The sequence below is a fragment of the Topomyia yanbarensis genome, chromosome 2 (assembly GCF_030247195.1).
Source record: "Topomyia yanbarensis strain Yona2022 chromosome 2, ASM3024719v1, whole genome shotgun sequence".
Classification (NCBI taxonomy): Eukaryota; Metazoa; Arthropoda; class Insecta; order Diptera; family Culicidae; genus Topomyia; species Topomyia yanbarensis.
The window spans coordinates 173664402-173688644 of record NC_080671.1 but is presented as its reverse complement, the minus strand read 5'-3'; the positions used below and the strand labels follow the sequence as shown (position 1 = coordinate 173688644).

Genomic DNA, 24243 nt, shown 5'->3' with positions numbered 1-24243 from the left:
TTGTTCAACTAAACGATAATTGTAACAGTAACAATCGTCTGCTTGATCTATGCTTTGCTAGTCTAGAACTTACAAATTCGTGTTCAACAACCGTTGCACCTTCTTCGTTTGTTAAAATTTGTTGTCATCACCCTTCGCTTCAAGATACCATTCATGAATGCACACCTGTCGTTTTCGAGAACATCGCTGAAATAACTTACTACGATTTTAAAAATGGAAAGTATGTTTTGATGAATCAATTTTTGTCATCATTAGATTGGGGCTTTCTATTATCCAACCGCGATTGTAACTTGGCTGCTATGCTATGGACGCACATCTTATTATATGAAATCGATCAGTTCGTGCCAAAGAAAACCAGACGTGAGCCTATCCATCCACCATGGTCTAATGCAACCTTGAAAGACTATAAACGTGCGAAACGGTGCGCCCTAAAGAAACTTACGAAGCGGCCCTCTCTCCAATTAAGAGCGCATTATTTACACCTCAACAGCCGCTATAAACGTCTGAACAGAACACTCCACTCTGCCTACCTATGTCGTGTCCAGAACAATCTCAAAACCGACCCCAAAAGCTTCTGGAACCATGTCAATGAACAGAGAAAGGAAACTGGACTGCCAATTTTCATGTCACTCGAAGGAGTTGAAGCATCATCCTTGCCCAATATATGCAACTTGTTCCGAACACACTTCAGCAGTGTTCTGTCCGATGAAACCTTAACCAATGAACAGGTTTCCGAGGCTGCCAACAACGTCCCTCTTCGTTCTCCTATTGGCTCTCATCCTCCAATTACAACCACCATGGTGAACACTGCATGTTCTAGACTGAAATCATCGCCGTACGCTGGACCTCTCTTCAGTCGGGAACTTTCCCCGTTTCATGGAAAAAATCGTATATCTTCCCAGTCTTCAAAAAGGGGATTAAATCCGATATTTCGAATTTCCGCGGAATTGCTGCATTATGTGCTGTGTCTAAGCTGTTTGAGTTAATACTTCTGGATTTTATAGCCCATAATTGCTCAAACTACATATCAGAAACTCAACACGGCTTTATGCCTAATCGATCAACTTCCACGAATCTAGTATCATACACATCTTTCATTTTAAAATCATTACAAGTACGTCATCAGGTCGGCTCTATCTACACCGATTTCACCGCTGCCTTCGATAAAATTAACCATCAAATAACTGTAGCAAAACTGAATAGGCTCGGTTTCAGTGGTTCCTTTCTGAATTGGCTTCAGACATATTTGACTGGTCGCTAAACGACAGTAAACATTGGAGACCATACTACATCTCCTTTCGCAGTCAGCTCTGGTGTTCCTCAGGGCAGTCATCTAGGACCCTTCATATTTCTGCTCTATCTAAACGATTTAAACTTCGCAATACACTGTTTGAACTATCTTTCGCCGATGACTTCAAACTATACCACCTAGATAAAAACCTTGAAGATGCAGAATTCCTACAGGAGCAGTTAGATTTGTTTTCAATCTGGTGTAAGACAAATAGGATGGTATTAAATGCTTCAAAGTGTTCAGTCATCTCCTTCACCCACAAACGCTCATTAATTACTTATGACTACAACATTTCATAAACTGTTCTCAAGCGAGAAACTTCTGTGAAGGACTTAGGAATTATTTTGGATTCCAAACTCAGCATTAAGGATCATATAGAATATGTTATTTCCAAGGTTTCAAAGCTTTTAGGATTCATTTTTCGCGTTACTGAACATTTTGTCGATGTCCACTGCTTCAAGGCGCTGTATTGTGCCTTAGTTCGCTCTACTCTCGAAAATGCTACTGTTGTTTGGTCACCTTATTACCAGATTGACATACAGCGCATAGAAGCTATTCAGCGTAAATTTATGCGCTTTGGCCTTCGTAATTTACCTTGGAGGGACCCGGTAAATCTCCCAAGCTATCAGGACCGCTGTCTACTTATCGACCTCGATCTGCTGTCAGCTCGTCGAGATGTTTCTAAAGCACTTTTCATTGCTAATCTAATTCAATCAAGAATTGACTGCTCAGCCCTCCTTCAGCTTGTAGATTTTGATATCCGCCGTCGTAGTCTTAGGTCTCATCAATTTTTGCGAATCCCTCGTGCCAGAACCAATTACGCCTACAATGAACCAATCACCAGTATGTGTCTATTTAATCGTTGTTCTGATGTTTTCGATTATCACCTGTCTCGCGATGTAATAAAACGATTGGTTCGACGATCCCTATCTTAATAGCATTAGTTTAAACATTAGTTTCTAGTGATTTATTATGTCTATGTTATTGATAATTTGTTCATTTGGATATTCGTCGTCTGTTGGTACAAAAGATGAGGAGGTTTTATGCCTTCTGGAGAGCGAGTTTGAAAGAAGCTCAGCTCTAGGAGGCTTTTCCCTGCTCCTAAAACAAACAAAATTAACAAATAAACAAAGCCAAATATATTGTTCAACTAAAACTAGAAGATAGGGGGCACATAAGTTTTGAGCTGGTATTCAAGGAAGAGAAGGGGGTGAAGTCCTACATCAATGTATCAGAGACATGAGAGAGAGGGTGTACAAAGCTGACAGGATGGAGAAAGATATTAACTTTCAGTTTCCGGCATCGGGAATCAACGGTAAGAATTACAGACTCGGACGGGTTTCATCAGGATGCATCAAGTATTGGAACGCCGCACAGTGGCTGGAGGCTGGCCAAAACCTCAAAAATTTATATTTGAAATATTGATATTTTATATTTTTCCTTAATTTCTCATGTATTGAATGACGTATATTCAAAATTTTATGATTATTGGATAAAAACACGATTTTTAACATGAGTTTAAAGGTAGCAAAGTCCGGACTTTTTAATGATTTTCATTTCCGAAACCACCATTGATCTGTTCACTTCAAATGCATGTTGCTCTTTTGATTTTGGTCCGATTTTAGCAAAACTTGTTTCATTGTGTAGAGGAACGAAAGAACTTGGATAGTGAATAAAATACATTGGGTAAATTTGCTTGGAACAATGACTTTTTCGTTTAAATATTGTGGCCAGATCAAAAATACTTTCTTCACTAATGTATTCTGTACAAATTTCGGAATCATTTCGGAATAGTCACATAGTATACATTCTATGGGAAATAACCTCTACTTTTCGAATATCATGGTCTCGTTCTGCGCCCAGGTGCGCAAAAAGGTTTAAGGAGATTTTGAAGCTTCGTTGCTGATATGGAGGCGCATGGTGTTTTGTCTAAAATATTTAGACAATCTACAGTAAACCAACGCGTTATACAATGGATTTAAAGTAATGATCTTCATTTTTTATGGTATTGCTAACATTGGTGAACAGTAACGGAAAATCTATCATGAAAACGGGATCATAGTTATAAGAAAGCTTCAATGACACTGTATGGAAAAATGCATTTAATATTTTACGACTTTTGACATCAAAAATGAGCTCAGCACCTCGAAATCAGCTTAAATTGAGATTTTCAGCCAAATTAGGTAACATTCGAGGTTTTGTCCGACTTTTGTTTGAAGACCCGCCACTGTGCGCCGGGCGGTCTTCCTCGAGCCAGCAGACGATTTCATAGTACGTCTCAGATACGGGCCGGCAAGACACCGCGTTGCGCGTGTGATGTTGTGCTGTTGGTCTGTTTGTAGGGCCAGTCGACAGAGATGTTTTGTGTCGTCTTGGAGTCGCATCATACCATCGTTGGTGTACGGTAAGGGCAGCGTTGCCAATATTCCAGATTTTTCTGGAACCTTCCAGATTTTTCCCAACTGAGCTACCTCTTTTCAAGCCAGACATTACGCCAGAATTTTTAAAAATTGCCAGATTTTTCGAGATATTCTGAATTCTGTATGGATCATATTTTCAAAAACAAAAATCGATCAATACAGGTTCTATGAAGACCAAAATGTATGCAAAATTTCGATGGCTTTGAGGTCGCTGTCAAGTGACAGATTTTACCAGACATTTTTTGATGAACTGCCAGATTTTCTTTGAAAAATAGTGGCAACCCTGCGGTGAAAGACCATGGTTGTGCAGCTTCTAAGAAAGAATTATGATACAAACTGAATCAAAAGCCCCCTTAATATTTAAGAAAACTACTCTTTTCTAGCATAAGCCATTTGAATTTCAGACAGTAAGACATTTGCTTCAACCCAATTGTCGAGGGGAAATAAGATCATTTCCTCGAATAACTTTCAAATGCAGGACATCATTGTAATCGGTCGATACGAGTTGTGGTCGGTAGCTGGTTTTCCTGGTTTTTGGATGGCGATGACCTTCACTTCACTTGTCATGAGGGACAATGTTACCCTCAAGAAACTTATTAAATAAATTCAACAAGCATCTCTTGGCAGATTCTTTTACAAGTTATATTTAATTCTGTCTGACCGAGTTGTTACATGATAAGAGAGCAAGTGAGAACTCCATTGTCGAAACGGTGTTTCGTTCGCGTTATCGTGAGGGGACGCGACGCCATAGACCTTCGGTGCCGGGGCGGAATCCGGAGAAACCTTTACGAAATCGAATATCCTACGTTTTGAGTATTCCACGCTCTCGTTAGTACTGTTTCGGTTTCGTAAGCCCGGTAAGCGGTTCCCGGGCCGTGCCCAGGAGAATGCTCATCGATGTTTCTCACGTCAGTGTTTTGGCTTTCATGAAACACTTTATGCGTGTTTCCGCCATCGCGTACTTTCGGTAGCTGACTAGCAGCCCTTCGTCCCGGGAAGTATTTTACGCGCGACCTTCTCCGCGTACACCAATGAGTACTCTTTATCCCATCATAGGTTGGGAGGACGCTCGCGTCTGTTGCTCGATTAGTCTGATTCTGCTTTTCCGGATATCGTGGACGCGTAGCTCTTCCAATCAATATTTCGTGTGAGATCATACGAAACATAGATTGTATTCGGTGGCCCTGAGCCGTTAGCAATATTAATTACGATTGGCAAATGGTCGCTGCCGTGGGAATCAGAGACTATCTGCCACATGCAGTCTAACCGCAGCGATGTCGAGCAGAGGGACAGGTCCAAGGCGCTCGGACGCGCTGGAGGGGGGGGGGGAATCCGTGTCATTTCACCGGTGTTCAAAATGGTCATATTGAAGTTGTCGCAAAGCTTATGGATTGAAGTAGGTCGATTACCGTCGTGAATCCCATGGCATAGCGTGGGAGTTAAAATCACCTAAAACTAGCCTCGGTTCGGTAAGGAGTTCCGCAATATCGCATAGGCTCTAGGAGGGATGTAGGTGGAAGCAATGCAAAGGTCTTTGCCTTTAATTCTGGTTTGGCAAACGACAACTTCAATGCCTGGTGTCAAGGGAAGGTCGATTCGACTGAAAGAATAACACTTCTTGATCCCCAAAAGTACTCCTCTGTAAGAGTCATCTCGATCCAAGCGAATAATATTAAAATCCTTGAACTGTAGATCTATTTCTGAAGTAAGCCATGTCTCGCATATTACAAATGCATCACATTTCAAGTTATTTAGTAAGATTGTAAAGGAATCGATTTTCGGGATAATGCTTCTGCAATTCCACTGTAGAACAGCGATTAAATCAATGACGTCGTTCGATGAATTAGCCATCGAAGGACACAATCGCTGAAATGAGGGGCCATTTCGCAGTGAACTGCATCAATAATGGTTTACTGCAGTGCGAAAACTTATCAAGATGCTCTTAAAGGGGTCAGAAATACTTAGTGCTGTAAGACATTTATTAAGCCAGCGCCGGTTTCTTTCTCTGGCTGAGATATGGGAACACTTGGGGTTTTTGATGTTCTTGGAAGTGCTGGGAACTCCTTTTCTAAGCTCAGATTTCTGAGACCGGGAGCGGTTTCGGTTTTGCACCATACTTCCTTGAGCAGTTATTTTTTGTGAGGGCCATGAAGAGACACCTTCTGGCCTTCACGACGAAAATTGGGAGAGGAAATGTTCCTCCTTTATCTATTGCTTCTAGGTACAGCAGAAGATGTTCCCACCGTACATAGTCGGGGATTTGTGTCTTGCCGTGTGTTTTCATCATTTCCTGAGCGGAAGGAAAGGACAAGGAGGTGTGGGGAAGTAGAATTGGAAGGGTGGGAAAAATAACAGAACAAAACAAAAATAAACAACAGGTAAGTTAAACTCACAAGTAGTTCTCACTTGCCTGCGAATAAACCTAAAGCTCTTTACCACATTGGATAAGAAACTTTAGTATGTCTCTGAGTTTCAGTCGACCAAACATGGTTTCGTCTATATAAGGACGGCTGAAGACTCGAAATTGCAATTGCGCTACCGCTGGACAGTTGCATATCAGATGATATGAGGTTCCGTAGTCGGATTCACAAAGATCACATGAAAAAGACTCAGCGCGCTGAATAGTTGCCATGTGATAATTGAGTTTGCAGTGTCCGATTAAAGCCCTGGTCAGCATGCCGCAGTGGAGCTTCGAAAAATTTAAGAGATTTTTCGAAACCACTGGGCATGGTTGTTCTAGAAACGCCTTTGTTTGGCGACACGTTTGTAGATTTCTCCAATAATTGCGGTGCTCGGACGAAGCCGAGGACCGTATTTTTTCCCTTATCCAACTTGTCGAAATTGGCAGCGCGGGCTCAGGACCAACGAAGTCAATCGCTGAACCTGCCCTGGCCAATTCGTCAGCCCATTCATTTCCAGTAATACCGCAATGTCCGGGCACCCAGACAAGGTAGATAGTGTTGACAATGCTTAGTTCTTCGATTTGGGTTCGGCACGCGAACACTAGCTTGGACCGGGATTTGTCTGAGCTAAGGGCCTTGATTGCAGCCTGACTATAGGAGCAGAAGTTTATAACTCTGCCAGACAAACTCAGTTGAAGGGCCGATTGCACCCCGCACATAATCGCAAAGATTTCTGCTTGGAATACAGTACAGTATCTACCTAGTGAGTGAGATTGTTCCAATCTCATTTCACGACAGTAGACACCAGCACCAGCACGTCCCTCCATCAGAGAACCGTCAGTGTAACAAACCACTTGCGTTTGTTGTTGTCTTTCCATAAAGCCAGACAACCACTCCTCTCGAGAGGGAATCTTCACATGGAATGTCCTGTAAGGAAAACTACAAGTGAGCGTAATATCGCTGGGAGCAAGAATATCTTCACCCCATGTAACCATTTGTGACCACAATCGTGTATGACTGGTAGCAAGATCAACATGATTACTGTTCCAAAGCCCAGTAACCTGCAGTCTGTATGCACATGATAGTGCTTCTTGTTTTAAGTGTATGTGTAATGGTTTGATAGTTAGAAGTGCCTCAAGAGCAGCAGTCGGAGTCGTGGTGAAAGCACCAGTCAACGCCATGAGCGCCATTCTTTGCAGATGGTTTTGCTTTGTGTGGACTGTCACCACCTCTCCCCTCTGCCACCACACAAGGCATCCGTATGACAGTATTGGACGTACAATTGTCGTGTAAATCCAATAGATGTATTTAGGTTTGAGACCCCAGGTTTTTCCAAAAGTTCGTCTGCACTGCCCGAAGGCCATGCACGCTTTCTTGACTCTGAACTCAATGTGAGCAGACCAATTCAGTTTTGGAATCCAATTTGACTCCAACGTATTTGACTTGATCTGCACACAGTAGCTCAGAATCAAAGAACTGCAAGGGACGAACCCCGGTTGTTATTCGCTTCTTCGTGAAAAGAACCATTGAAGTTTTGCTTGGGTTAACTGATAGTTTAACTTGTCGACACCACTGTTCGACAGCCCTTAATGCCTGTTGCATTAAGTCAAAGATTGTTCCGATGCAAAATCCAGTAATTAGTATTTGGTAATCGTCAGCAAACCCGTAGGTTGGAAATCCAAGCTCATTGAGTTTCTTCAACAAGCCGTCAGCTACTAAGTTCCATAACAAAGGTGACAGAACGCCGCCCTGAGGACAACCGCAAATACTCAACTTCCGTATCTCAGCCTGTCGCAGTGACGAGCAAAGTATGCGGTTACTAAGCATTGCGTTTATCCAACCTGAGATACATGCAGGTATCCCATGACCGCCCGTCGCTTCCAGAATAGATTGGAAGGACACATTGTCAAAAGCACTCTCAATATCTAGGAATACACCCAAGCTAGATTGCTTGCTTCTCGCTCAAGCTTTCTCAATGTTGTAAACAACATCGTGAAGCAAAGTGATCGTGGATTTCCCACACTGATATGCATGTTGCATTTTGTGCAGTGGATATTCAACTAAACTAACGTTCCTGATGTGATGATCGATTATCCGTTCCAAAGCTTTCAGAAGAAAAGAACTTAAGCTGATAGGCCTAAAACTCTTGGCTTCTTCATAGCTTGAGCGCCCCCCTTTGGGAATAAATCTAACAGTTATTTCTCGCCATGCTTTCGGGATATACCCGGTAGCAAGACTGGAAAGCAAAATCTTTTTCAAGACATGTTTAAGAATATCAAATCCCTTTTGCAGTAGCACGGGAAGTATTCCATCTTTTCCGGGTGATTTGTATGGAGCAAAGCTGTCAACTGCCCACTTGACCGATTCAGCGGAAACCAATGTGCGTGCTAACGCTCACGAGTCCGAATCCCCAGAATGAGATCTGTGAACATTCAACTCCGGATCGATACAACCTGAAAAGTGTGTGTCTAAGAGACAATTAAGAACATCTTTTTCGTCTGTCACATAAACACCATCTCTGGTTTTTAAGGAGTCCATCTGAAAATTATTCGATTTGGAGAGAATTTTATTTAACCTGCTAGCCTCGTTCAGACTAGAGACATTAGTGCATAGGCTTTGCCAGCCAGCCCGTTCTGCAGATCTAAGACATTTCTTATATGCACTGCGAGCTGACCTGAAAGCCCTAGAGTCATCACGCTGACGCCGGTTCCAAGCTCTTCTCAAAACTTTCTTCATTCTTTCAAGCTCAGCCCTCCACCAAGGGATTCCCCTAGTCGATTTAAGAGTACGAAGTGGACAAGCTTCTTCGTAGGATGCTAATATGAATGAGTTTGTCGTATCCACGACGTCATCTAAGTCGGCTAGTTGACTAATTGTTGGAAAATATCCATGAAATTTAGTCGCCAAGTTTTCCAAAAAGAGGTCCCAGTTTGTAGAATTAGGATTACGATATGTTATCACATTGAAGGTGACATCAAAATGATCGGATACAGACGGTTCAGTTTCATTTGAAACCTGCCGATTTCCCAGCTCATACAAAATTCTATCAGAGCAAAGTGTTATGTCTAACACCTCCTCCCTCCCAGACCTCGCAAAAGTTGGTCGGTTTCCCACATTCAGAATATGGAGATTTGTACTACTTATGTACTCCATCAGTTCAGAGCCTCTCAGATTGATGTCCGAGCTGCCCCAAATGATGTAATGAGCATTCGCATCACTGCCGATAATGAGCGGAAGCCCATTTCTGCTACAATATGATATAACGCTTTTGAAATCATCAGAAGGAGATGATTCGTTATGCGTTAGGTATGCTGAACAATATATATATTTTTTGTCTACGTTTCCGACAGTCAGTGTAACTGTGACAACACAGATATCGCGAGTAGAGAGCTCCGATATGAGACACGCGTCAATAGCCTTATTTGCAAGAATGCAAGCACGAGGCATTTCACATGGGTTAGTCATGCCTGTCTTGTTGTAAGCAATGAAGGCAGTGTTAAGTAACTTTCCAAAATAGAAGTTTCCTTTATGGAAATACGGTTCTTGAACCAATGCTATGGAAGCTTTACCTTCCTGCATGAGTCGAGATAAATTCATAGTTGCTGTACGTTTATGTTGGAGATTGATTTGTGCTATTCTAACCATTGTTGATAAGAGAACTGTACATTTCATCTCCAACACAAATTGCACAACAACTAGAGAACACCAAGCGAGTTGGGTATGTTAACGCATTTAGCGAGCCATATCAGGTTTAAATGGGACATGATCATTTGATTCCCACGATTTGCGAAGAAAATAATGGTCCACTGTGTCAGAGATTCGCATAACACAGTAAGGGCAAACCCAGAAATGCTCCGTGCGCGACTGGCATATTTTTTTGACTTAGGGTCTCCTACTTTCCTACTCCTACGACATGGGAGCAGGACCCCAGTGGTTCAATTCTTGGCCAGATACCACACGGCCTCTGGGCAAGTTCATCTGTACACATCGAAATTTGATAATCGAAACTCATCAAAACTTCACCGAACGACCATCAGCCGAGAGTCTCAGCAAACCCCCAGCCAACAAAATTTCGGCAAAATTAAGTGGATCATCGGTGAAAAAACTTCGGTGTGTAGAGTTTCGCTGCGTAATGCAGCATACTGGGGAGTTTGCCCAACTCTTCCTAGGCTCCGTTCGCCATTGAGAATGTTTTAAACCCCATCAACAATTTTACCCATAGCACGGGTCGCATGACACTATGGAATTGGGGTTCCCTGTTTGGAGGATTTTTACCACTTGAGCAGGTAGTCCGTAGTGTAATTCTTAGCCGGTTGAAACCGACACTACACGGCTTATCTAGGCTGTTCGGAGAAAGAAGCTGACATTAAAGGACAACTTCCATAGATGGCCGAACAGCCGACCAGTATTTCAGTATTTTGCAGTTTGTCTTATATAACAGAGTTGCATTCGGGGACGGGCATAGCACAGTTGGTAAATAGATTACCTTGTACGCAGCTCACCTGGGTTCGATTTCCAACCCCGCACGTGGGGTTAGAGAATTTTCCAAAAGAGATTTCGCTAATTCGAAAAGAGGCGAATGACCCATAGGTGCAAAACTCTTTAATCAAAATTAAAAAAAAATGTTGCATTCTTTCAGTACTTTGCTTATGCTTTCCGTGAGCGCAAGATTTAGTAGATATTTTAGGGCAAAGCTGTTTGTCCATCATCCAGCAATGTTGATTCTACTTCAGATGAACTGCCTGTACTCGCACAATAGTCCCATATGCGCAAAATCATCATGTCGAGAAAAGGCGTCCATAAGATTTTTGTTTTATCTTGTACCCAGGCGAGCTGCGTGCCCTATCACCCCCAAATCAGTTTTATTGATGTGAATTTGATCACGAAAATCAAATGCGTATGGAACCGGTATTTGGGTACTTTTCATATGGTACTGACTTTAGTTGATGTTTTTTGTACATTTTTTAAATAAATCACTAACTTTCAGTACGTTTTTGATAGTACAATAAAAATGAGACCTAATCCTGAGGTTAACTTAAAACTGTTGTAAATACATATGGGACTATTATGCGGGTATCGCTAGTGAAGCAATCGCAAGTGCAATTTTCAATTTAATTTTCAACGTATTCATGCATGTCATCAGTACTATATTGTCATTCGCGTAAAAGTTCTCTATAAAATAAATCATATCCACCTACTTGGTGGAGGAGATACGTATACCGAATAATATAGTAATAATATAACTTCTTCAGTACACTCCCCTCCTCTCCCCTTCCTCGGCTCAGTTACCCCTCCTCCTCATCACCATGCACAAAAACCACCCAATGAGAATCTCCTTGGTGAATTCATCGGTAATAATCACATTTAATGAATAGATAAGGATTACTTCAGAACCCCACCCCTTTTTGTGGTCTACTCCCACCCGCCATGGCCACCTCCAAATACATATGGGTCATTCCACGCAAACTGTACAAGGCACGTGAAATCGACCTTCACGGATTTGAACCAAATTTGAAGAAATTGTTCATCCAGGGCCAATATATTAAAACCCAAATTTTTGTGTCAATAGAATCACCCCTCGGGTCATGGGAGCACCCCCCGTTTTGACAAATTGCCAAAACCCTTGATTTTCTTTCGATCATATATCCGGTTCTATTTACCCTAGAATCAAACCGCAAATGTCTTGAAATGAAGAAAATTATTCAAGGAGTCTAGAAAAAATATTAATTTTAATTTGCTGCCAACTATGTGATTTTTTTAGTTAAATATTAAAGCTATTTTTTCTCTCAATACATATATTTTAAATTAGAAAATTCTAATGCCATCGTGTTCCTCGGACATTTTTACATGAAAAACACCAGAGTTTACAATTTTCCCAATCGTGAACAGAATAAGGCGATATTTCACCTACTTTGACCAGCAATAAAAAAGCAAACATACGATGGAACATTGTTTGCTCTCCAGCTTTTCTCGACTAGACAGCATTGGATCTCATCTTTTCGCGGTATATTATGAGATGATATTTTCGCGCCTAATGTAAAACTGCCGAATAGCTAATGGTTTCGCAAAAAAATCACAAAAATGAGTAGATACAGATCCTTAGAATGAAAATACTGCAATAATATGGGGACATAAATTCAATAATATAATATATTAATGGTTTTCTTGAACTTATTTGATCACGAGGTTCGAAGCTGCGAAATTATCACGCTTCCATACTGCATTGTCAGCAAATTCTCGCAATTTCTTGAAAGGTGAAAAGTTGGGTCCGTGCCTACTAAGGATGAAAATGTATGTTCGATGAACTGCTTGTCGTGAGAATGAGCGAATATTTTAACCTCTGAAAAACACTTATAATCTCAATATAATATGAGCGGATCCTGAGTTACGCCGTTTTGAAGGGAAAAAATCGCAATTTCCCATATAAAATTGCAAGCGCCCAACACTAAAAAACCAACTTCAGTATTCTAAGTTCAAACATGATTTTTCGTGAAGTAGACGAGAAATGATGATAGGCTACGTTTTTGGTTTGCTTCTAGCAGATCAGGGTCAATTTTTATGACCGATTGAAGATTTTCTCAATTTTGGCTAATAAAAATGGATTTTTATATGAGAAAATGCGAGTTTTTCCTTTCAAACGGTGTATCTCAGGATGCACTCAAATTATATTGAGATTATAAGTGATTTTTATGTAAAAATGTCTGAGGAACACGATGCAATAAGAATTTTTAAAATTAAAACATATGTATGGAGCGAAAAATAAACTTTTAATATTTAACTGAAAAAATCGCATAGTTGGCAGCACTGCCGTCAAAAATTAATATTTTTTCTAGACTACTTGAATAATTTTCTTCAAAAGCCACCTTGCGGTTTGATTCTAGTGTAAATAGAACCGGAGATGTGATCAAAAGAAAATCAAGGGTTTTGGTAATTTGTCAAAACGAGGGGTGCTCACATGACCCGAGGGGTTGTTCATTGACACAAAAATTTGGGTTTTTATATATTAGCCCTAAATGAATAATCCCTTCAAATTTGGTTCAAATCAGTGAAGGTCGATTTCAAGTTTGCATCTTTTTTTGATCACTTCGCGTAGAATGACCCATATGTCAAATGCTATATGAAGATATAAACAATTCTTAAGTTCACCCCTCCCATTAAGCTCAGGTTAACCCAAACATTACCGTTAACATCTCCTTGAGGGAAAGAATAAAAATGCCAAATTTCATCACGATCGGACTTGTAGTTTAGAAGTAGTTAGCGGACATAAAAACATGCAAACATACATTGATTATATATATATATATATATATATATATATATATATATATATATATATATATATATATATATATATATATATATATATATATATATATATATATATATATATATATATATATATATATATATATATATATATATATATATATATATATATATATATATATATATATATATATATATATATATATATATATATATATATATATATATATATATATATATATATATATATATATATATATCATATTATTCCTATTATCTCAACTTCTCGTATTCGGACAAGGGTTGCAAAAGTTTCGTTCGATTTCTGAGATGTTTTTACATTAGAAAAACTGCAAAATATGTATGATATGCAGAACAGAGCAGAATATTTTTCAAATATAGAGGATTTTGAGGACAAAATGACCAAGTTCCCTGTCTCTCCGAATTTTTCGAAAAAATGAAAATATCTTCTTTCAAATACTGAGGTTATTTTCTTTAAAACGAGGTACGAAGCACAACATTTTTTGCGATTCCCTAGCGGACTAACTGAAAATCAACTAGCGATGACAACCGCAATTTTCCTTGAGTCAGCCAAATATACCTCAGAACCCCTGCGCTTGATTATAATATTTCAAAAACACGTTATCATAAGAATCTCATATTTTTTATTTAGCCTTATGCATCCTTCCACGTCTCACGCACTCACTCAGCATCTATAAACAGCAACCACTTGTCGTGATTACGTCGAAACTGCCAGAATTCAACATCTGAAATTCCGACCAGCCGACAACCGATCTAGATAGTTATCCACACCATGGCAAAACATATGAAAAACATATGCAATTTTCAAGTGAGCGTGCCCAATCTCGCAATCTGGCCAGCTTTTTCCACAATTCGCGTGGCACCAGAGGCATACACCCATTCGACGGTCGAGTCGATTGCAAAACGATGCCACGATGAGTTGAAGTTATTCGCGGTGTTGCACCGCACCCCTAGCAAGCAGCCCATAGCAAGCCTAGCCCTAGATTTGCTTTCAGGGCACGATGCCGAACCGTGGGAGTTCGTGTTCAATAAGAGCCCTCCCATTCGATCTCTTCTCACATCGTTGGGGGGGTTTGTTGGGTCAAAACCCATCAACAGCAGCCTGATTCGCATCGGTTGCGAAAATCTATTACCAAATTTGCCATTATGCACCCGAACTGCGGATGATCGGAAGATTGACCCAATCTCGAGAAGGGCGTTTTAGGTGATTTTTTCTATCAAATTTATAACGCTGTCTAGCTGGTTTTCTTGGACGCGAAAGAATCTGTGGGTGTTGTCGTCGTTTCGGTAAATTACTCTGCATAGAATTATTCAAAAGAAATATACTGAATATTGTATCCTGTCTGAGATGATAAAATGGAACATGGTACGTTAAAGTATTCAATGTTCGATGTACCACATAAACACAGTTTTTTTCTAACAATTCATACCCTTCAGGAGACGAATTTGTCACTGTAAACTGAAAATACTTGTAAATAATTTCAACATTTACCTACATCTATCCTAGTGAACGATTATGTTGCGGATTAAAGAAACTTTCAGAACTGGATTTGGGAATGTACTAATCTTGACAGTAGCATCTATTTACTCCGTTAATACTAATTGGCCAAACATTTGTACTGGTCAAGGCGAAGCTAGAGCATAAACCAATGTCAATCTCGTTGAACCAATGGAATACACATTTCCCCCGGAAGACGACGAAACGAACCCCCGCCAGGTTCAAGTGGCTTCAATTAGCAGTAATTAACTAATTCCGCTGAACCGGTTTCGCTCCAACCTTCTAGTGGAATAATTTTTGCAGCGTCTTCCTTTGATGTTAACGACTTTTTCCTACGGTTGAAAAAAGATTCGGCATTCAAATCACGCTGATTGAGACGTGCCTGTGATTGAAAGTTCGATAAAATTTATGTAAAGTTCGTGACTTCCGAATGGCAGAAAAACCGTTGACGCGTCTAAATGTAGCTAGTTTTGTCAACAGTTGAAACGGACGCAGTTCTGTAACGGCTGTTCGGAGGAGCATTCAAAACACCGTTTGTGACACTCACACACGTGATGGGAAGAACTTGAACGTTCTCAGGTTACGACGGAGCGCTATTACCTGACTAGCTGAGGTTTCACGTCGTTCTTCCCAGACCGTCCGTCATTCTATTGTGCCTGGTGTCGGTTAGAGGAAATTGCTAATTGTATTATGCTTCGAAGTTGCAACGTGGACTCGTAGATTATTCAAGCTGCTCACGTGCGTTCTCACCATTAGCTATTGTATGGTGGTTTTATTAGCTGAAGCAAAAAAAAAATAACATCTTTCTTCGGCGACCGACATCAGCACCATCATTCAAAATCATCACCTTTGCAGAGGGGAAGGTGGAGTCGACAGGGGCGGGCTCGTTGATGCAAACGTTGGTGTTCGGTGAACACGATGAGCTGTTGGGGTAGCATAACCGATATCGGTGTGTGATGGGAGAAACGCTTAGTTCATCATGTTTACAAAGATGTAATACAAAGGAAGTGTGGTAGAATTTTATTGATGGTTGATTATGAAATTTTAAGCCGACAGGGGATTGAATAATGTTGTGCTTGTTGCTAGTACCGCGGCACGTAGGATTATGTATAGACTTGTAGACATGTAAAATAAAACGATAAAATAAAATGGTGGAATTGACATTCCAACGAAGTGACAATTGCACGAAAGTGATAGTAGGTTGTACATAGGACACATATGCAGTGCCGTGCGGTTGGCTAGATTGGCCCCCGCCAAGGACGCCAACCTTAGGCGGCGCAAAAATCTTGATTGGCTTTTTAAAATAAGTGAGGTTAAGTCATGAAATTAGTCAGGATAAGAGTATCATTCTCAGACACACACAAAACTATTTTTTTGAAAATCGAACGGAAAAAGAAAGCCAAATAAGATAGCAAAAAAGAAGGCGCATAATGGAGATTTCACCAACGGCGTCAGAAGACTAGGCTACGGTCCTGTTTGTCCAGAATAAACAACATACAAGACAAAGACTTCAAATCTCAACACAAATAGCGTAAAATCCTGCTAACTTTTTCCGCTAGTTTTCTCAGTTTCATAGAAACAAGGGGAACGGTAATGTGGTCATGGCCAGTAAAGCAGGCCACCTTTTTAAGCTGTAGCAAAAATCATAGAGTAAGCTAGATCAATTATCATCGATAAGATGACCCCATGCCATACCATAAAAATTGAAGTCTCCTCGATGCCGGGAGGAGTTCCGTAATATCGCAAAGTTACCCTTTCCCAACCTAGGTCTAACCAACCCTGCACTAAGCTGAATCTCTGGTTGAAATGTCACATGGTTTTTGGTGTTCCTGGAAGCGTTCGAAACTCTTTGTTTCTTCTGAGTTGACCAGGTGCTGTTCGCTTCGGATTTGAGCCAGAGCTTTTTCTTGCTAGTATATTTTGCGGCCTTTTAAAAGCGAAACAATATTTTGCAACGAAGACTCAATTGCTTGTAATGAGCGCAATACTGCATGCATGACGCGCGACAGAAACAACCGATCATCCAGACGATCCTTGTCGAAGAAGACGCAAAGCAGTCTCGCCAAAAGGTTCGAATCGATAACTACACCATCGATCTCAACCTTGTGAGCGGGTACATAAACGCGTTAATTCTTCATGCAAGTTTTATCGCCAGTAACGCCATTTGTTTGCTTTAGACAAAATAGCACAATCCTGAGCTTATCTAGGCAAACTTTCGAGATATCTGGCACAGCTGAATGTTTCTGCGTCTTGCGGAATATTAGAATGTTTCTCGGACTATCTTTGATCCGAAAGAAGATCGAATACGGTCGAAACCAGTTCATTATGTTTGATTTTAAATGGAAGCTCGGATCTTTAGTGACGAATCTTGTTCGACATCCTTTTTAGTATCATTTGGGTCAATTGAGGAGTACACTTAATATACGGTAGAGTACCAATATTTATGGTCTTCCTGAAATTTCAATTCGGACGCACCTCAAAAATATTGGTACCTCGAAAAAAGTCCCCATGCAAAATTTGAGCGCAATCAAAAAATAATGTCATGAAGCGTTGAGATCTGGTGTAATGTTGAAAGAATGTCTTTGAGGTACATGGAATATTTTTGAATTGAGATGGGACTTGAGCTTGGAAATGCAGTTTTTATTTTTTTTTGCGTGCCAAATGTTTTAGAAATCAATGAAATGTCGATACTACGCATTGGTCAGACGTCGAATTCGTCTCGTGGGTTTGGAATCCGCATCACCTAGCTTGGTGTTTAAATTAGAAAGAGTACAGAACAGGTTTGTACATTTAGCTCTTAGGAACTTGGCTTGGCGTGATCCGCAAAATTTACCACCGTGTCGTGACCGTTGCCAGCTGCTCAATCTGGAGACCTTAGAATGCCATCGTAGTATCCAGCAAGCTACTACCTGCAGCGTTCAAAGCAATTTTATGGGATTTAGTGTGACAGGAGCACAAAATTGAAGCGATAACAATCTCAGCATACGCCTTTGTCGCCAACCTCAACTTAGAGGAACTATGAGAATGTAACAGTGGTGTAGTAGCGTAGTTCTAAGAATATTTTCTTGTAATGAAAATTGACGACTGACCTCGGCACCTACCTATTGGATTATTGTGGAGGCTAAGTCTGCCGCCGAGGATTGCATAGATCGTGACGAAGCGGAGAGTTAAAGGCCTCACTTGTATCGTGACAAAACTGCTAATTGGTTCACGAAACGGACATCGGTAGTTTCAGCGCCTGGCAGCGAAATGGCGCAAGTAAACAGGTATTAGTTTTGGGGAGAAATTCCGCTGCCGGGGAACTCTCGGTCGGATTAAGATGAGTTTAACGCCGGGGACGGATAGTAGATCGCGACAAAGCTGGTAACAAAATGACTCACGAAAATCGGTGCTAAATGGCTTATAGCATCAGGAGCTAAATGGATCACTGAGACCAAAGCTCACGAAAACCGGAGTTAAACGGTTCAAAGAAATACTTTGCGGTAACTTACCATTGAGTAATGTCTGAGTGGGGTTCGTGATTAAATAGCTCAAGTACGAAGAGGATCTATATAGTGGAATAGTTGGAGGAATGTCGGGAATTAAATGGATGAAATGTCGAGCCATTTCATGAATCCAGCGAGGGTCCGAGTTAACTTCAGAAAACTCGTCAGCAAAAGGCTTCGTGATCGCCAAAATCAACGGCGTCTTCATGGGCAGCTATTACGCACCAACAAGGTGTATAGTGGTGCAGTTGAGCCTAATGTTGGAACAGTTAACCGATCGGCCGAAAACCAGTAGTCTATAGTGGTGACATCAATGCCTGGGTTGTAAAGTGGGCAGTAGAGTAACCAATACAAGAGAATGTATCCTACAGAAAGCTCTAGTGAAGTTAGACGTACGATTGTGTAATGAAGGTTCCGTTAGCAGATTTCGTAGAAACAGGAGGGAGTCTATAATCGATGTCACATGCTCTAGTCCTTCACTGACGGCGAACTTGGGCTGAAGAGTGTGAGAGAAGTATATCCACAGCAAGCAAGAGGCGATTCGCTGCCAGAAACCGGTTCGGATCGAAAGCTAGACGTGGCGCTGAAAGCAGTGATCCTGATATACCACACATGTTCAGGATGGTGCTGTAGCTTCTCCCAAAAGTGAAAGGTAGAGAAGCTGGCGATTCTACTGCAGCCAGGGAAGTTATCGAGCGATCCTGCTTCGTACCGCCCCCTGTGTCTGTTGGAAACACTCAGAAAATTCGGAAAGCTAATCAGAACAACAACTACGTAGACTACGCCTACGAAAAGTCAGCAAAGCCAACGAACTGGATAGCGAGGATCATGCCAAACATCGGCGGCCCGAGCATGAGACGTCTGCTAGCTAGTGTTTTGTCGTCAATAATGTGGTATGGGGTTCCGGCCTGGGGTGCAGCTCTAACAGCCAAGCGAAACCGCGAAAAGCGGTACAAAACGTTTCGGTTGATGGCCGTACGAGTTTCGAGCGCGTACAGAGCAATATCGTCGGAGGCAGTATGCGATATCGCCGCGATAGTTCACATCTGCATCACCCTGCCGGAGGATATCGAGTGCTGCAATTGGAGAAACACTAGAAGCGCGAAGAAGATGCTGTGAATCGATTTGATGGCGAGATGCAGGAATGGGGCAATACGGAAAAATCTTGATTTTTGAAACGGTTGGGCCGGACATCAACAGGTCATAATGATAACGATGTAATTACGTGGAACGCGATCAACAATGTGGTGACACATATCAAGACTGGCTTACAGTGGAATTGGTGTGATGATCAACGAGCAGCGGTGAGGAACTCTCTACTGGAGGAGGCCAGATCTACTGCTGGCGAGTAGACCGCGACAGAGCACCGGGTATGAGTCGTTCGAGCGCCAGTGAACCGGACGCCACTCTCCTCTCACAATCGCCGGACTGAATACGGCACCCTACCCGTAGGCTCGAGAGAAATACGGCGAAAACAGAAGAAGAATCGATGTCGGGAGAACTCGGCATAAGCAATATTCACCGTCGGGGATTAGACTGTGTAGATCACGACGAGGCACCATCAATTGCGGGTCGTCAGGGTACCAGCGAACCGAACGCTTTACTCCACCCACTGACCACGGAACCTGGCTGGTTGGTTCATTTTCGTGAGAACTTCTTTCGCCAGGGAATTCTCCGGTGGAATAAGCTAGGCCGAGTAGTTCGCGAACAAGCGGAAAGCTCAACGAGGAAGTGATATTAAATGGCACAAGAAGGGAGCCAAAGGATCTAAACGAGTTTCGGTGCTAAATGGCACCGGATAGAGAGTCAAAGGGCTCAAGAAGTTGCGCTGCTGAATGGCGCAAGGGAGCCGAGTCGTAGAGTTGAATGGAACAAGGGAGCCGAAGGGCTCAGTAAATCAGACAATTTGGAGATTGCCGTCCAGATTGTCCTCGTAGGGGAAAAGCACTAATTCTCTACCCACAGGTAGTTTTCGTACTGTCATATGTAAATTGCCACGTAGTGTGGAAGGTCTAAAACCGGTAGTGTGTCGAGGAGGAGTGTTGTTAGCCTACTGAAGGACCAAATAACGAAGTAGTTGGATTACAGTGTGTAGTCTGCGCATAAAAAACCCTCCCGAAGCAATGTCGTAAGGTAGTGCCGGGGAGGAATCAGGTTCCGTGCAAGATAGTTGTTTAAGCGGGTTGAGTGGCTGCCCAAATCAGTTTCCTAAGTCGTTGGTTTTTGTACATTTTGTTCTTGTTCAGGGTGTTTTTGACATTTTTCTGCTCTTTAAAATTACATATATACATACATTCATATACTGTATTCAAATAAACAAAATATACTTCCCGCTTACTTACTACGTCATTGGAATGTGAACTGAGATCCATTAGTTGAATTATGCTTGCAGTTAACCTATCTATGCACGATTTCTGTAGTGCATATATCTCCAGTTATGAAAATATCTTTACCGCACAGTCTTACCGTTTGATGAGAACATATGCACCCCTGGAATAAACTTTTATGAAGTTCGTTTGAATTCTATAAATATAAATATGGTTGTCAAAACTCTTGACATTGCGCCTGAAGATTTCTTTTTATCCTAATCAGGTCATCTTCCGGAATAACCTTCCTTAGTTAAAACGGCTTTTAATATTTACGAATCCAGACAGGTTCAAAACAATGTTGCTCATGTGGATCAAAAATTGCCACTTTCTGGAATAAGGAAGGATACTAATGGTCCTTCCAAAATTAGGAGGGCCAACAAGAGATCTATCATCATACAAACCGATATAACTAACTGATAACAACGCTTGGGAAGCTGTTCGAAAGAGTATCGCCAACAGACTTACTAAATGTGTAGAGAAAAATAGTGCCCGATCGATTTCTTTGTTGTCTAGTCTGTTGAAAGTACATACCACACCACAAATCAAACAGCAGCACATCTAAATATAATCGTCTTTCACAAACCTACCGATTACTGCTTAAATCATGTCAATAAACTAACGCCATGGCAAGGAAGAGCGCGGTATAAGTTTAGAATCAAAATAAACATTCGAATCAACTAATAGTCAGTCCGAAAAAGCTTGTACGTTAATGCATACTTGACACATTTCAAGGCAACACACGTCCAGTTTAAACCTAAAACCTCTTCCGAAATTTGCGTTTTTGTTTGTGTTTTCTGATTGTTTTCTATTGGTGTAGTGGACCTACCACAAAACAGTATACACAATCGAAAGAAAACAACACGTTATTCCTTTTCAAACGGTTTATTCAGGATGGGTTACACCCTTTGGTTTGGGGTTCGGAAGTCACATTTTTGTACAAGGTTTCCCACTAGTTACTCGTATCAGTACAATAAGCGAAGATCCTTCAGTTAGTTTTAGACAAACAACTAAAATGATTGGCCTTCGGGTAAACTTTCACCGACCTGAAATTAGTTTTCAATGTCCCGTAGTGACACACTTTCGCTGTTTTTGAACACAACGCCGTAATCTAATTCGTCTGAATCGACCTTACGTCGAATGCAGTCTAATTTTATCAAGCATCAAACCGGTTGCACGCCAAAGAGACTATTTCAATCCTGATCACGTTGGGTGTCACCTCCAGGTCAGGGGAAGGAATACTCAATTAACCTAACTAAAATTTCATCGTAGCTGTGACAGATTGAGCTTATTTGAAATTGAGAAATAGTACGCGTGAAATAGATTTATTTTAAAGTTTATGATCAGATGGCTATGGGAAGTCCTACCTCACGAACAGCTCGGTTGTACATTATATACCTCGATCAAATGAAACATCGAATATGAAAAATCATCTCAGCAGCAGAAGATACACACACACACACACACTGATTAATCAATGATTCAGTCAGTCAATGTTCAGGAATTGCCTCGTTAGTCAGCCAGCGGATTTGATGGTTTAGTAATGATCCGCTAATTGGATGTTTTCTGCGGAAGCTGAATGATTCACGGTAGCGGCTGGCGGAGATTCCCATTTCCATGCTGAGGATTATGGAGTGAAAGTAAAGTATTTGTAATGTTGTTTTAAGAGAAGCGCTCCGCTTCGCAATTTCGTTTGTCGCTTTGATTTCCGTATGCTATTGGAAAATTACAAACTACTTATTTCATGGTGGAAGACATGGCGTAAATTGCAGCTAGGTTGTGACAACGGACATCTTAAAATATTTAAATATTGCTTCAATTAGAATCTAGAAGCAAGAAAATGGTACTATCGTAGGATGGATTTTATCACTTTAAAAATGTTTGGTTAGTCAAAATATAGATTCACCTCCTTAAAACATATTTTAAAATATTCCGATGTGTCAAATCAAATATTGGACTTTAAATTCGCCGCGATTAAGTTTGTACTCAATAGCGGTCAACTTTAGCTGAAAGTTTATTCTACCATCTCCTTATGTTTTCAACATCCCGCATCACCGTTCCACTCTTTCTCAGGTTACTCTTGACAATTTCCCAATATTTTCGGTTGGTTGGTGTTGACGACAACTAGCTGGATTAATGTTCTTCTCAACCTCGTCGTCGCAATATCGTTGCGTTGCGTTGCGTTGTGACGATGATTTTGGCGGATTGCACAATGACTTCATCATGTTTGACTGCTGATTATCTAATAAGAGTTGCTTAGGAAATGGTAAGTAGGAATTCCTACCAATCCGACCCATATTAAAACCTCAGCAGCATGATAGCCATCATTGCCGGCCGCCCCCATCTCCATCGTTCACGGGGAAGGATAAAGGATAAGGTAGACAGGAAGTGTTGATGCTCCACCTACTTAACGGAAGGACGACGATTAATCAGACTTTTCCATAGGTGTCGCGGAGTTGGTAGTTTGGAAGGGTATCAGGTCTAGGATTCGCTCCAAGCAAGCGATGCGACCTGTAAAGCATATTTTATTAGGTAGTTGTTTAGTTAGTCTTCGAGTGCACGATCACTCGAAAAAGAGATCTTGTTTAGTTTTTGGTTCTTTTTAAACTCTGGGCAGCCGGCTACCGAGTGTATACTATGTTTCCTAAACAAAAGCAATTTGAACTCCACTCGGCCGACCGTGGGAGTATTGCCTAGAAAAGCTAATCTTATCTGCGTAATGGGCCGGATCACTATTTATTGCAACAGTATTTGGACAGAAATCGCTACTTCTTCTCTACGATATATTTATTGGCTTGAAAATTACCGAGTGACACATTATACAGGTTAGAGTGACAAGCTAGAGTGACACATTATACAGGCAAACATATCGCGAGATGTTATAAATCAAGGAAAGTATTTCTTATTTTCCATATCAGATTGTTTGTGGAATACAAGTATACGAGCGATAATAACGAACACTGAAGGGAAATATAAAGGATTGTTAACCTGATGCACGCTTGTTAGTTATAACGGAGCTTGAAATTAGGTTCAAAAATTAGGTTCCGTTAGCAATAACGGAGCTTGAAATTAGGTTCATAAAAACAGACGCGGTGAATTTTCAATACGTATTGACCCGTGATCAGATTATTCGTATTGGGGCTAATTTCCGATCAACTAATCATTATTACGGCAATGTTTTCTCGACTAGATCTGTTCGCACCCTCTCATTCTGCTACTATCGGCAGAAGGCTGATAGCACCCATTCGTCGCCGGTCTAAGGACCAAATGTCATCAATAGACTTAGACTCGCGTGGAGGCATGAGATAGGAAACTTGTGAGAATTTTGTTATCCTACCGTTTGACGACCATCAACCTCGTCTACCATCTCAGCTAAAGTGGCTAATGACCCAATCTGACTTCACGGATGCGTCATGTAACCAGAGTTAAAAATAATCGAAGCTCTTTTTTGACGGCTGAAAATGAACCTGTTG

General features: G+C 41.2%; 1 protein-coding gene across 12 annotated transcripts in view; it reads right to left on the bottom strand.

The window, feature by feature from the left end:
- LOC131682154 (dual specificity tyrosine-phosphorylation-regulated kinase 2) overlaps window positions 1-24243 on the bottom strand; it is a 382133-nt gene that overhangs the window by 187394 nt on the left and 170496 nt on the right. The gene's annotated exons all lie outside the window — the stretch shown is intronic.